The sequence below is a fragment of the Chlorocebus sabaeus genome, chromosome 6 (genome assembly GCF_047675955.1).
Source record: "Chlorocebus sabaeus isolate Y175 chromosome 6, mChlSab1.0.hap1, whole genome shotgun sequence".
Classification (NCBI taxonomy): Eukaryota; Metazoa; Chordata; class Mammalia; order Primates; family Cercopithecidae; genus Chlorocebus; species Chlorocebus sabaeus.
The window spans coordinates 43012850-43025762 of record NC_132909.1 but is presented as its reverse complement, the minus strand read 5'-3'; positions in this window follow the sequence as shown (position 1 = coordinate 43025762).

The window sequence follows — 12913 nt, the reverse complement described above, 5'->3', positions numbered from 1 at the left end:
ACACTTAGTTTTGAAAACCAAGTGAATAACTCTGACATGGAAATTAAAACTTGAACCTAGTGACTCCAAGCTAAGGCTAATATTAAGCCTGCAACAGGAAGTTATTAAAGTCCCAGTTACTTCTTTCTGAGGAGCCGCCCATGCAGATGTCCCAGCCTGCTCACCCAGCCTTAGAAGAAGCCTTTATCCCGAGAGAAGCTACAGAGCCCTAGAAAGCTGGGGTCCCACAGGCAGATACAGTTAAGGTTCATATGAAAGGAAACTGGGAAGGTCTTACTGATGATGAAGTTGTTATTGTTTTGAGACTATTTCTAAACTTTGTAAAATAAAAACATTAGATTTATGTAAAAAAAAAAAAAAAAAGAATTCCAAAAACATATTGCAACAGGAGGAAACACCAAATAACTATAAGATCTTTATGGCTTGCAAAGATGTAGGCATAAAAGAGCTTTCTTTCCCAGAAAGGAGCAAACAAGCCTAGAAACGAGTTGGGAAGGGAATGGCAAATGGAGGGTTGAAAATCAGATTTTAGATTAGAGGATGCCTTACCCTGTAATCAGCTTGTTCTTAGGGGGGACATTACATGGTTTTGTATGTTGACTCAGACTGAGGGTAGCTCAAAGTTTAAGAGCTTGAGGGAGGGAGATACTCTTAAGTAAAGTTTAATTTAAAAATGTTTAATTTTAAGTCAGGTTGGTGGCTCACGCCTGTAATCTCAGCACTTTGAGAGGCCGAGGCAGGCAGATCATCTGATGACAGAAGTTTGAGACCAGCCTGGTCAACATGGTGAAGCCCTGTATCTATTAAAAGTACAAAAATTATTGGGAGGCTGAGGTCAGGAGTTCGAGACCAGCCTGGCCAACATGGAGAAGCCCCATCTCTACTAAAAAAAAAAAAAAAAAAAAATTAGCCAAGCATGGTGGTGCATACCTGTAATCCCAGGTACTCAGGAGACTGAGGCAGGAGAATTGTTTGAACCTGGGAGGTGGAGGGTGTGGTGACCTGAGATTACACCATTGCACTCCAGCCTGGGCAACAAGAGCGAAACTCTGTCTCAGAAAAAACCCAGAAAACAAAAAGCTGGTTATGGTTTTGGTCTCCTGTAATCCTAGCTATTCTGGAGGCTGAGGCAGTAGAATTACTTGTACCTGGGAGGCGGAGGTTGCAGTAAGCTGAGATCACGCCACTGCACTCCAGCCTGGGAGGCAGAGTGAGACTCCATTATTTAAAAAAAAAAAAAAAGGATATATTTTATTTCAACCACTGAAGACAAATTCAGCTGATTTTTTTTTAATGACAAAAAGGAGAAACGGCTGGGCACGGTGGCTCACACCTGTAATCCCAGCACTTTGGGAGGCCGAGGCGAGCATATCAGGAAGTCAGGAGATCGAGACCATCCTGGCTAACACGGTGAAACGCCGTCTCTACTAAAACTACAAAAAAAAAAAAAAAAAAAAAAATTAGCCGGGCATGGTGGCGGGCGCGTGTAGCCAGCCTGGGCAACAGAGCGAGACTCTGTCTCAAAAATAAATAAATAAATAAATAATCATCTAGGTGTCTTTGAGACATTTGAGGATGTCCAGAGCAGAATTGTGTTAGGCTGACAAGAGTGGCTAATTCTGCTTCTGTCTCAGTGTAAGAGAAATGAGTCGTCCTGTGTTTGTTCATTCCATCATACAAGCAGTGTCTTTGGTTGGTACCCAGATGAGAGTTTCTCCAGTTTCCTGGTACTTGGATGATAAACAAGGAGGGGATCTGGAGACCCAAACAGATAAACTAGTTGCTTCCATTTCTTATGGCCATTATAAAAATACATGAAGCAGTCATGGTTCCTATAATCCAGAAATTTTTAGTCTAGACTAGGAACTGGATAAATAGTTGAATTATGCATCATATGGTTGGTATAATATATAGATGTGTCCAAAACCTTGGGCTTTATTTAGGCCACTTTATGTTGTTGTGACTTCTGATGTCTGCACCTAACGGGATATTTATAAATGGAAGAATTGTTATATATATATATATATTTTTAAGATGGAGTCTCTGTCCCCCAGGATGGAGTGAAATGGCATGATCTCAGTGCACTGCGACCTCTGCCACCCTGGTTCAAGCAATTGTCCTGCCTCAGCCTCCTGAGTAGCTGGGATTACAGGTGTCTGTCACAACACATGGCTGATTTTTGTATTTTAGTACAGAGGGGGTTTCACCATATTGGTCAGGCTTGTCTCAAACTCTTGACCTCATGATCCACCCACCTCAGCCTCCCAAAGTGCCGGGGGTTACATGCATGTGCCACCATGCCTGGCTGTAGAATTTCTATTCCTTTTACCTTGCTAAGTGTACATATTTATTTTCTGATAAGATTACCATAGAAAGGCGGGGCACAGTGGCTCACACCTGTAATCCCAGCACTTTGGGAGGCTGAGGCAGGTGGATCACAAGGTCAGAAGTTCAATACCAGCCTCCCAATACAGTGAAACCCCATCTCTACTAATAATGCAAAAATAGGCGGGCATGGTGGTGTACACCTCTAGTTCCAGTTACTAGGGAGTCTCAGGCAGAAGAATCAATTGAATCCTGGAAGCAGATGTTGTAGTGAGCTGAAATCATGTCACTGCACTCCAGCCTGGGTAACAAAGTGAGACTGTTTCAAAAAAAAAAAAAAAAAAAAAAAAAAAATGCCCTAGAAAACCTTCAGGGATTTGCTTACATTGTGTATTAATATATAGTGTAAAGTTGATAGGGCGGTAGTTAGAAAAGATTAAAATTACAGAAACTCTGGGATTTAAGATCTGATTCAACCTTTTTGGAGGCCTTCTTTAGGTCTGACCCTACCCTGGACCCTTGTCTCATTGAACTGATTAGAAGAGATCGGAGTTTTGGCTGTGAATCCTGCTGCCTTTTTAGAGCTGGTGCTCACAAGTTCCTGAAACCCAAAAGCAGAAAAATGGGAAAAATAAAGTGTGTATTGTAGGGTCTTAGTTTTTAAATGTTCTATTGAAACCAGTGCTTGCAGAGCATTCTATTTCACAACTTGTTTCTTTTCCTGCAGATCCAGTAGTTGCTCTGCAAGTCACAAAAATGTAAATATGAACAATAACATTTACACTAAACTACATTAAACTCTTTATTTCTATATCTCTTTCATCTGACTATATTTAGCTTTTTTTTTTTTTTTTTTTTTTTGAGATGGAGTCTCGCTGTGTCGCCCAGGCTGGAGTGCAGTGGCACGATCTCAGCTCACTGCAAGCTCTGCCTCCCGGGTTCACGCCATTCTCCTGCGTTAGCCTCCCAAGTAGCTGGGACTACACGTGCCCGCCACCACGCCCGGCCAATTTTGTTTTTGTATTTTTAGTAGAGACGGGGTTTCACCATGTTAGCCAGGATGGTCTCAATCTCCTGACCTCGTGATCCGCCCGCCTCGGCCTCCCAAAGTGCTGGGATTACGGGCGTGAGGCACCATGCCTGGCTTATATTTAGCTTTAATTATTTTAAAAAATTTTAAAAAAATTGATGACAGAGAAACAGAAGAAGAAATAAAAATGCTGGGCCCTTTATCTAAATCCTGGACATTATTAAACCCTTAATACCAGCTCCTAGGGTGTTATGAGAATTTAACCACATAATGCATTGTGCCCAGTGCCGTGCTCTGTATGACACTCTTGAGCACATAGTACCTGCTTAATAAACATTGCATTAGTACATGGGTACATGTTGTTTTTTAAATACAGACTTATTTAGACCTTGCTGTCTCTGTTTCCTCTGTAAACTTTAAAGAACCAGCAAAGACTATAAATCTTTAGGATGGAGATGGGTTGTCCTTGTTTGACGAGAAGTATTTGGTTATGACAAGAGTGCTGAGGGTAAGGGACGCTGTGGTGTGCCTGCTTTTCTAACTGATGCTAGTAGTGAGCCCAGGGAGAGCAACATCAGCATTGACAGGGAACTCCTTTCAAACAACCATTCCCGGGCCCTTTTCAAGCCTGCAGAATCACATTACATAAAATGGGGCCAAAATTACCAAGTGATTTATAAACTCGTTAAAGCTTGAGAGGCAGTGCTTAGCTTAGTGGTGATCAGCCCAGGCTTCTCATTAGGATCACATGCCAATATGCAGAAATCTCTTGTCTCCTCCCCACAGCTTCTGTTTAATGTTCTGGGTGGAAGCATCCATGTTGTTTTAATGAAGGGCCTCATGTGGCTCTAATGTGAGGTCAGAATCAAGTATGAGGGTTTCAAAATACATTCATGAGAGTTAAGTTCCACCTTTGGACTAAAGGGTGGTCACAGGGTCTGTTCTGTTTGAATCTGGTAGGGAGAGGTCAGTGTGGTGCATATTTCCATTACTGTAGCAGAAATTACTGGTGTCTGTGGCAGGGGAGGGCACCTGAGGACAGGAAAGGAGATACTTACGTTTTTATTTTCATGGAGCAGCTCATTGTTTCTGAGTCTCTTTGTTTTAAAGGACAGAAATGGGGGGGCTTTTTCTGACAGGTGATGTCATGCTAGCAGGTAAACATACGGTACTGACACCTTTAAAGGCATATTCTCAAGCTGGAGGTGTAATTTGTTCAGAGAATCTCATCTGAGAAAAAATTCCAGAGAAAAATGAGAAAAAAGAGAAGGCTTTTCTTCAGGTAAACATGTCTCAGATGGAGAGCTGTGTCCACTCTGCCTCCTGGACTGCCATGCATTTACTACTCACAAAACTTTACTTCTCTGCTTGTGTTTTTCCTCCCTAATGAGTTTGGTTTAACTACTTGTTAAAATTCTTATGATAGTCAAGGGTCTCTGAAAAATATTTCTTTCCTATATCCCAGAGCCTTCCCTACATTCTCTACGTCATAGCTTCTTATATGCCATGAAAAATTCTCAGCAGGAATTTATGACCTGAAACATTAAAAATGTTCCCTTTGTGGCTGTTGAACATGGAAAGAAGTGGATACTCAGGATTTCTACTGGGGAAAACTGTGGTCCTTAGTAAAGATGGTGTACATGTAATGTTTAGGCTCCATCTGTATGTTCCATTAGCTCTATGCAGAACAGGGTTAGGAAAATGCTTATTTAGGCTGAGCGCAGTGGCTCACACCTGTAATCCTAGCACTTTGGGAGGCCAAGGCAGGTGGATCACCTGAGGTCAGGAGTTTGAGACCAGCCTGACCAACATGGTGAAACCCCATCTCTACTAAAAATACAAAAAATAAAAAAAATAAAAAATAGCTGGGCGTTGTGGCGTGTGCCTGGAATCCCAGCTACTCGAGAGGCTGAGGCAGGAGAATCAATTGAACCTGGGAGGTGGAGGTTGTGGAGAGCCAAGATTGCACCATTGCACTCCAGCCTGGGTGACAAGAGCGAAACTCCATCTCAAAAAAACAAACAAAAAAAAAAAAGAAAGAAAATGCTTATTTAAATGGGATGGCATTATGGCATTTATTACCCAGAAAATTCTGAAAAAACTTATTAGGAGATACCTGCTCTCTGGGGTGCTAAATGAAGCCTACTTAAAATTACTACTAAAAATGACAGAACATAGGAGTTATCTGTGTTTTGAAGTTTGTATAAATTCAGACTATAATTTACTTTTTTCGGGAGTAATATTTCAACAGTGATGCTGTGTTCATCTGTGTGCATTAGCACATCATAAAAATTTGTCCTAGTGAAATTAATAATGATTCAATTGGTGAAATAGCTCTCTGATTTTTTTCACTATAGAGTTAATTATTTTTCTCTGTATTATTAAGTATGTTTATGCAGCTGACGTGCATAAACCATCACATTCAATCTGGTAGCTGTCCTTTTTTCTCATTTTTTTCTACATATTTTTCTTTGGAAAATGAAGACTCTTAACTTTGTTTGCAGGCTACGAAAAGTGGGAAAAATATTGGCGCTTCCACTTGCTGGATGTTTGACAACATATCCTTCTTGGGCCAAAAACACTGGCATTACTGGTGAGCTTGTTAGAAATTCAAAAAATCGGCCGGGCATGGTGGTCCACGCCTATAATCCCAGCACTTTGGGAGGCCGAGGTGGGAGGATCACCTGAGGTCAGGAGTTCGAGACCAGCCTGATAAAAATGGAAAAACCCCATCTCTACTAAAAATACAAAAAAAAAAAAAAAAAATTAGCCAAGCATGGTAGCACATTCCTGCAATCCCAGCTACTCAGGAGGTTGAGGCAAGAGAACTGCTTGAACCTGGGAGGTGGAGGTTGCGGTTAGCCAAGATTGCACCATTGCACTCCAGCCTGGGCAATAAGCATGAAACTCCATCTCAAAAAAATTAAAAATAAGTAAATCAATCAGACTTCATTCCAGATCTTCTGGGGGAAAAAAATCCTGCATGAGAAGGTCTTCAGCTTTTTGTACATATTAAAATTTGAGAGATGCCTTCTAATTCAATATGCCTTTTCCATCTGAAAAATATTCAGAACTCATTCCATATGATGTAAATATAGCACTCAAAAATGTACATGTTCATGCCTTTAATTTTATACTTTATTATCTAGAAAAATATCACATATGAACTGATGTGTATCTTACACAGCTGTTTTTTCTCAGAGTTAGAGAATACATTAGAGAATATTTCTGTGTTGAAAATTTATTGGTTAATTTTAGTCAGTCCTGTAAGTCAGAACGAATTGTCTTTATTCTCTCATTTGACCTTAAGTCAAATTAAAAATTCCACCCATGGCCACTTGGTAAAAATGTGTGTGCATGTGTGTTTTCCAGAGACCATTGCAATTTAGAGATGTGGCCATAGAATTCTCTCTGGAGGAGTGGCATTGCCTGGACACTGCACAGTAGAATTTATATAGGGATGTGAAGTTTCAGAACTACAGAAACTTGGTCTTCCTTTGTGAGTATAACTTTAATACATAATTCATAGTATACTCTAAAAGTTTTATTTCTCTTTTTTGTGGAATGCTTTTTAGTACTTTATTCTTTGCATAAAAGAGTTTCAGATGCCCTTTTTCCAGAAAATCTTCAGGATTCTTTCATTTAGAAGACAATTTCTTCAAGATGTTTCATCTTAATCCAAACTTTAAACATTCCTCGGTTAAGCGTATTCTTCACTCTAAATTAGTGGTAATTCCAAAAATTTACTGGCATAAAATATTGCTTCCCCCACCTGAAAATCTAATTGTCATCACCAATTTTTGATTCAGTAGTACCAGGTAGTAAAATTAAGAGACCTAAAAAGTGAGGATTTTTTTGTTTTTTTCTGAAGCAGAGTCTCGCTCTGTAGCCCAGGCTGGAGTGTAATGGTGCGATCTCCACTGACTGCAAGCTCCGCCTCCCACATTCATGCCATTATCCTGCCTCAGCCTCCCCAGTAGCTGGGACTACAGGTGCCCCCCACCACGCTTGGCTAATTTTTTGTGTTTTTAGTAGAGACAGGGTTTCGCCATGTTAGCCAGGATGATCTGGATCTCCTGACTTTGTGATCCGCTTGCCTCGGCCTCCCAAAGTGCTGGGATTACAGGTGTGAGCCACCGTGCTGGGCCAAGTGAAAGTATTTTCTAAATATTTAGAAATTTCTATTATGAATTAGTATTTTGGTATTAATTTACTAGAATATTTTATCACATCCTCTCTGCTTAGCACATTACTAGCTTGTAATTGGAGAATATGAGCAAGATTCACGGTATTAATTTTTATTAAACAGGTATTGTTGTCAAAGAAAAAAAACCTTTGACTATGAAGAGACATGAGATGATTGCCAAACCCCCAGACAGGTGGAGTGAAAATGAACACAACAGGCTGGGTGTGGTGGCTCACGCTCGCAATCCCAGCAATTTGGGACACCTAGGTGGATGGATTACAAGGTCAGTAGTTTGAAACCAGTCTAACCAACACGGTGAAACCACGTCTCTACTAATAATACAATAATTAGCCAAGTGTAGTGTCAATAGAAGCATCGACAATGGGCACAATGTAGTTTTGTACTGGTGTCTGAATTTGATGGAGCAAACACCTCTTCAAGTTTTCATAAACTGATTTTAGAAGGTAAAGATCTTTTGTTGGGCCCTTAGGGTGATGAGATCTCTGAATTTGTAGTGAAGAGGAATTGTAGCTTGGTCACAAGGCTGCTGGGTCTGCACTAGGGTCCACCTTTAGTTGGCTTGTTACAGGGGCTTGGGTGGTTGTAATCCCATTTTATTTTTGGACAGACTGAATGTCCAGGACTTTGCTCTGTAGGGCAGACATTAGGGCAGGTTTTTGCTGTCGGTTCTGCATATAGTGGGCCTTATGAGTGTGGCTTTCACTGAGTACCAGAGAGCATTTTCTCAGGTAACTGTGTGGATTCTCTATAGGCAGAACTGACCATAAACTGTGGCTCAGGTAACTGAAACTGAGTCACTGAGCCGCTTCAGAAACCAGAGTAAAGGCCAATGTCTGCAGGTCTGCCTATGTGGCTGTAAATGGGTGCCTTCCTCCAGGTCTCTGGAATGGCAGGACTTCTCCCAGACTGTGGCTGGGAGGAGTTTGGGAGAGTTACAGAGTAAGTTCACAATTCTCAGTGAGACCAAGTTGGGCGAACCTTATCCTGGTCTGTAGACAAGAACAGGGACCCTGCACTTTCCCACCTGAATGAGGGCCTGCCTTCTCAATCTTCAGCTTTAACAGTATCTCACAACTCCCTCCGAGGATCTCAAATCTCTCTTACAGGTACTTATTTTAGAGATGTGCTCTTGCTACATAACCCAGGCTGGTCTCAAAATCCTGGCCTGAAGCAGTTTTCCAACCTTAACGTACCATGGTGCTGTTATTACAGGTGTGAGCCATAATGCTTGGTTCTCTCATAAAGGCATTTTTGTCAGGGTTGGGTGACATTTTTTTGCTGTAAGGGGATATGAATGTAGGGGACTTTTAATCTTTTCATCTTACCAATGTCACTCTCCCTATACATTTTTAATTTCTGTTTTCTATTTCAAATTTGTCTGTTAATTTTAGATTCAGATATTTAGGACAATATGCTAGAATTTGCATGGTATGCCTGAAGTAAATTAGATAATTAGTAGACACTCTATATTTACTAAAATAGTTACTTATAAATTTAAGTTTGCTGCAGGCAATAAGGAATTATAAGATTTTTATCTACTTTCTTTAGCCTGTATCTAAATAATAACATAGTTTATTTCCTAATATATGTTTTACATGTCAGAGGGTCTAACCCTATTCTGCAATATATATATATGTATTTTATGTTTAAAAATGTAAGGCTATTCTTTGCTTCTAAAGTTAGATTTCAGCTGTTTCATTTTGTGTAAGAATTACATATATTTAAAATGTAGAAAGTAACTCTAGTCTTTTTAAATGCTGATTTATTAAAAGTTTCTCATTTCTCATTTCTTAGAAATGAGAATTTATAAGAAATGAAAATAAGAATCTTCTATTTATAATTATGCTGCATATTCTCTGAAATTTTATTGCCACACAGTGCATGCCAATAATTAAAAATATCTGCATTTAATGAGTACACAGTAACAGCAGTTACCTTGACAAATTTTTTAAATTAATTTTTTGAGATGGAATCACGCCCTGTCACCCAGGCTGGAGTGCAGTGGTGCAGTCTTGGCTCACTGCAACCTCCACCTCCTGGTTTCAAGTAGTTCTTATGCCTCAGCCTCCCAAGTAGCTGGAATTATAGGCATGTGTCACCACACCCAACTAATTTTTATATTTTTATATGAGATGGGATTTCACCACATTGGCCAGGCTGGTCTTAAACTCCTGACCTTAGGTGATCCATCTTCCTCGGCCTCCCATAGTGCTGAGATTACAGGTGTGAGCCACTGCACCCAGCCTGACAAACTTTTTTTTAATGATACATCAATGTTGCATACCAGGTTTTATGAGAGTAAACTTTTTTTTATTATTGTTTTGTAGTTTCGTATTAGTGTGTTTTTTCAGCGTAGGTTTTTTTTTTGAGACGGAGTCTCACTCTGTCACCCAGGCTGGAGCGTGGGCATGATCTCAGCTCACTGCAACCTCTGCTTCCCGGGTTCAAGCGATTCTTCTGCCACAGCCTCCCGAGTCTCTGGGACTATACGCATGTGCCACAACGCCTGGCTGATTTTTGTATTTTCAGTCGAGACGGGGGGTTTCACCTTATTGGCCAGGCTGGTCTCGAACTCGACCTCATGATCTACCTGCCTTGGCCTCTTAAAGTGCTGGGATTACAGCCACGAGCCAACGTGCCAGGCCTCATTTATATTTCAACTGGGGTCTCATTCGGTCAACGAGACTGATTTGCAGGCCTCACTGCTACCAGAACCTCCCAAACTTAGATGATCTCCTCATTTCAGCTTCTCAAGTAGTGGATTTACAAGTATTTCCCATCACACCCAGCTAGCTTTTTTGTATTTTTTTGTAGAGATAGAGTTTTCCCATGTTGCCCAAGCTGGTGGTGAACTCCTGGGATCAAGTGATCAACCCATCTTGGCCTTCCAAAGTCCTAAGACTACATTTCATTTTATTAAGTAGTTTAATTAATTTATATTTAAAATAATTGATTAAAGAAATGAAGTTGTTAGTACCAGTTATATTGTTACTGTTTTATGTGTTTCTAGTAGTTATATTTTTCTCATTTCCTGTTTTACTTTCTTTTTTTTTTGAGACAGAGTCTTGCTCTGTCTCTAGGCTGGAGTGCAGTAGCGTGATCTCAGTTCACTGCAATCTCCACTTCCCGGGTTCAAGCGATTCTCCTGCCTCAGCCTCCCGAGTAGCTAGGACTACAGGTGCTTGCTACTACGCCCAGCTAATTTTTGTATTTTTAGTAGAGATGGGGTTTCACCGTGTTAGCCAGGATGGTCTCGATCTCTTGACCTTGTGATCCACCCGCCTTGGCCTCCCAAAGTGCTAGGATTACAGGCATGAGCCACCGCACCCAGCCCAGTTTTTTGAACAAGTGCATGCTCAAGAGTGTGGTGTATCATTTCTATATATTTGTAAATTTATTATTTGTATTATTGTTTTATACTCTAATTCCATTTCTGTCATAGAAAGTAATCTATACAATTTCAGTTTCGAAAAATGTGTTAAGACTTTGTTTTTGGCCTAACAGGTGATCTATGAAGAGGAATGTTGTATGAGCTATTGAGAAGGCTATGTATCCTGATGTTATTGGGGAGTGTTCTCTATACCTAAATTAGAAATAATTGTTTTTTACTGCCTTCCTCTGTTCCCTTACTAATATTCTGTCTTGTTTTATTATAATTACAGAAAGTGGGGTACTGAAATATCCTACTATAATGATAATGCTCTATCTGTGTTTATTCAATTTTGTTAGTATTTGCTTTTTATATTTGAAACCCTAATTTCAGACATACACACACACAAATACACACACGTTTAAACAAATTTGTCATAGGTTCCCAGTGAATGAATCTGTATATTGTTTAATGCGCTCCTTTGTCTTTTTCAAGTTTTGACTTAAAGTAGATTTTACAAAATATGAGTTTTTGACTTAAGATATAGCTTGTGTAATATTATTTTGACCTCTTCTGCACTCGTTTTGTTAATATTTACATGAAATTTCTACTTCCATCCTGCAACTTTCAGTGTTTACTTGTCATTAGATCTCAACTGACTCTTGTAAAAAGGCAAGTTGAATCTTGATTTTTAAAATTTTTTAACAAACCTTTTTATTGAAAATATGTCTCTTCATTGGAAAGATATAAATATATTTAAATAGTTTTTAAATATCTTTTAAAAAGATAAAAACTTACTGTTATTTTTTGTTTTATTCTTGTATTTTTGTGTCTCATTTTCTCTGTCTTTTTTGTGTTTTTTTGATTTTTATATTGACAGGCTTTCAGTTTTTTTCCCATTTTCTTTTGTGTATCTATAAAGATATTTTCTTTTTGTTTTCATTTTTTTTTTTTTTTTTTTTGAGATGGAGTCTCTCTCTGTCGCCCAGGCTGGAGTGCAGTGGTGCATTCTCGGCTCACTGCTAGCTCCGCCCCTTGGATTCATACCATTCTCCTGCCTCAGCCTCCCCAGTGGCAGGGCCTATAGGCACCCACCACCACGCCTGGCTATTTTTTAAAAATTTTTTTAGTAGAGATGGGGTTTCACCATGTTAGCCAGGATGGTCTCCATCTCCTGACTTCGTGATCCTCCCACCTCAGCCTCCCAAAGTGCTGGGATTACAGGCGTGAGCCACTGCGCCCGGCCAATACTCGGATATTTTACTAGTGGTAACTTTAGGATTACCTAAAACCTCTAAAAGATCCAACAATATATTTTAATGCAGTAAAAAATTAACTTCAGTTGCATACAAAAATTCCTCATTATTACATCTGCCTTTAACTTTGTTATTGATTTTACTAATTGTATTTTTATGTTGTATATTCATTAATGGATGTTTATAATTTCTATACTTCTTTTAAAGTTTAGAGAATAATTAAAAATGTTTTCTGTACCATTATGATAATGTTAAGAAATTCCATTTTTATGTATGTGTGTATCTTTCCCAGAGAGTTATGTATTTTCATATGATTATGTGTTGTTTTCTTGCATTATGTTATTTTCTGTGGAAGAAACTCCTTTCAGTATTCTTGATATGTTGGGCATATGCAGTGCCAATATGCTTTCTCATGATTTGGTTATTTTGGAAGGACTTCTTTTTATGTGGTAGTACAATTTTGCTTATGGTATATTCCCACTTGACAGCTTTTAAAGAAAAATTATAATTTTGACAATATCACAGTTTCCTTCTGATCTGCAAAAATTTTTTGATAAATTCACTGGTTATCTCATGAGACTATGCTTATAAATGACCATCATTTTTATCTTGCAGCTCCCTATATTCTGTTCTTATCTGTGATTTTTAAAATTTTGTTTATATGTATGTTTGTTATAAATATATGTTTGGGTGTAGCCTACTTTGTTCAGCTTCTTCATGTTTAC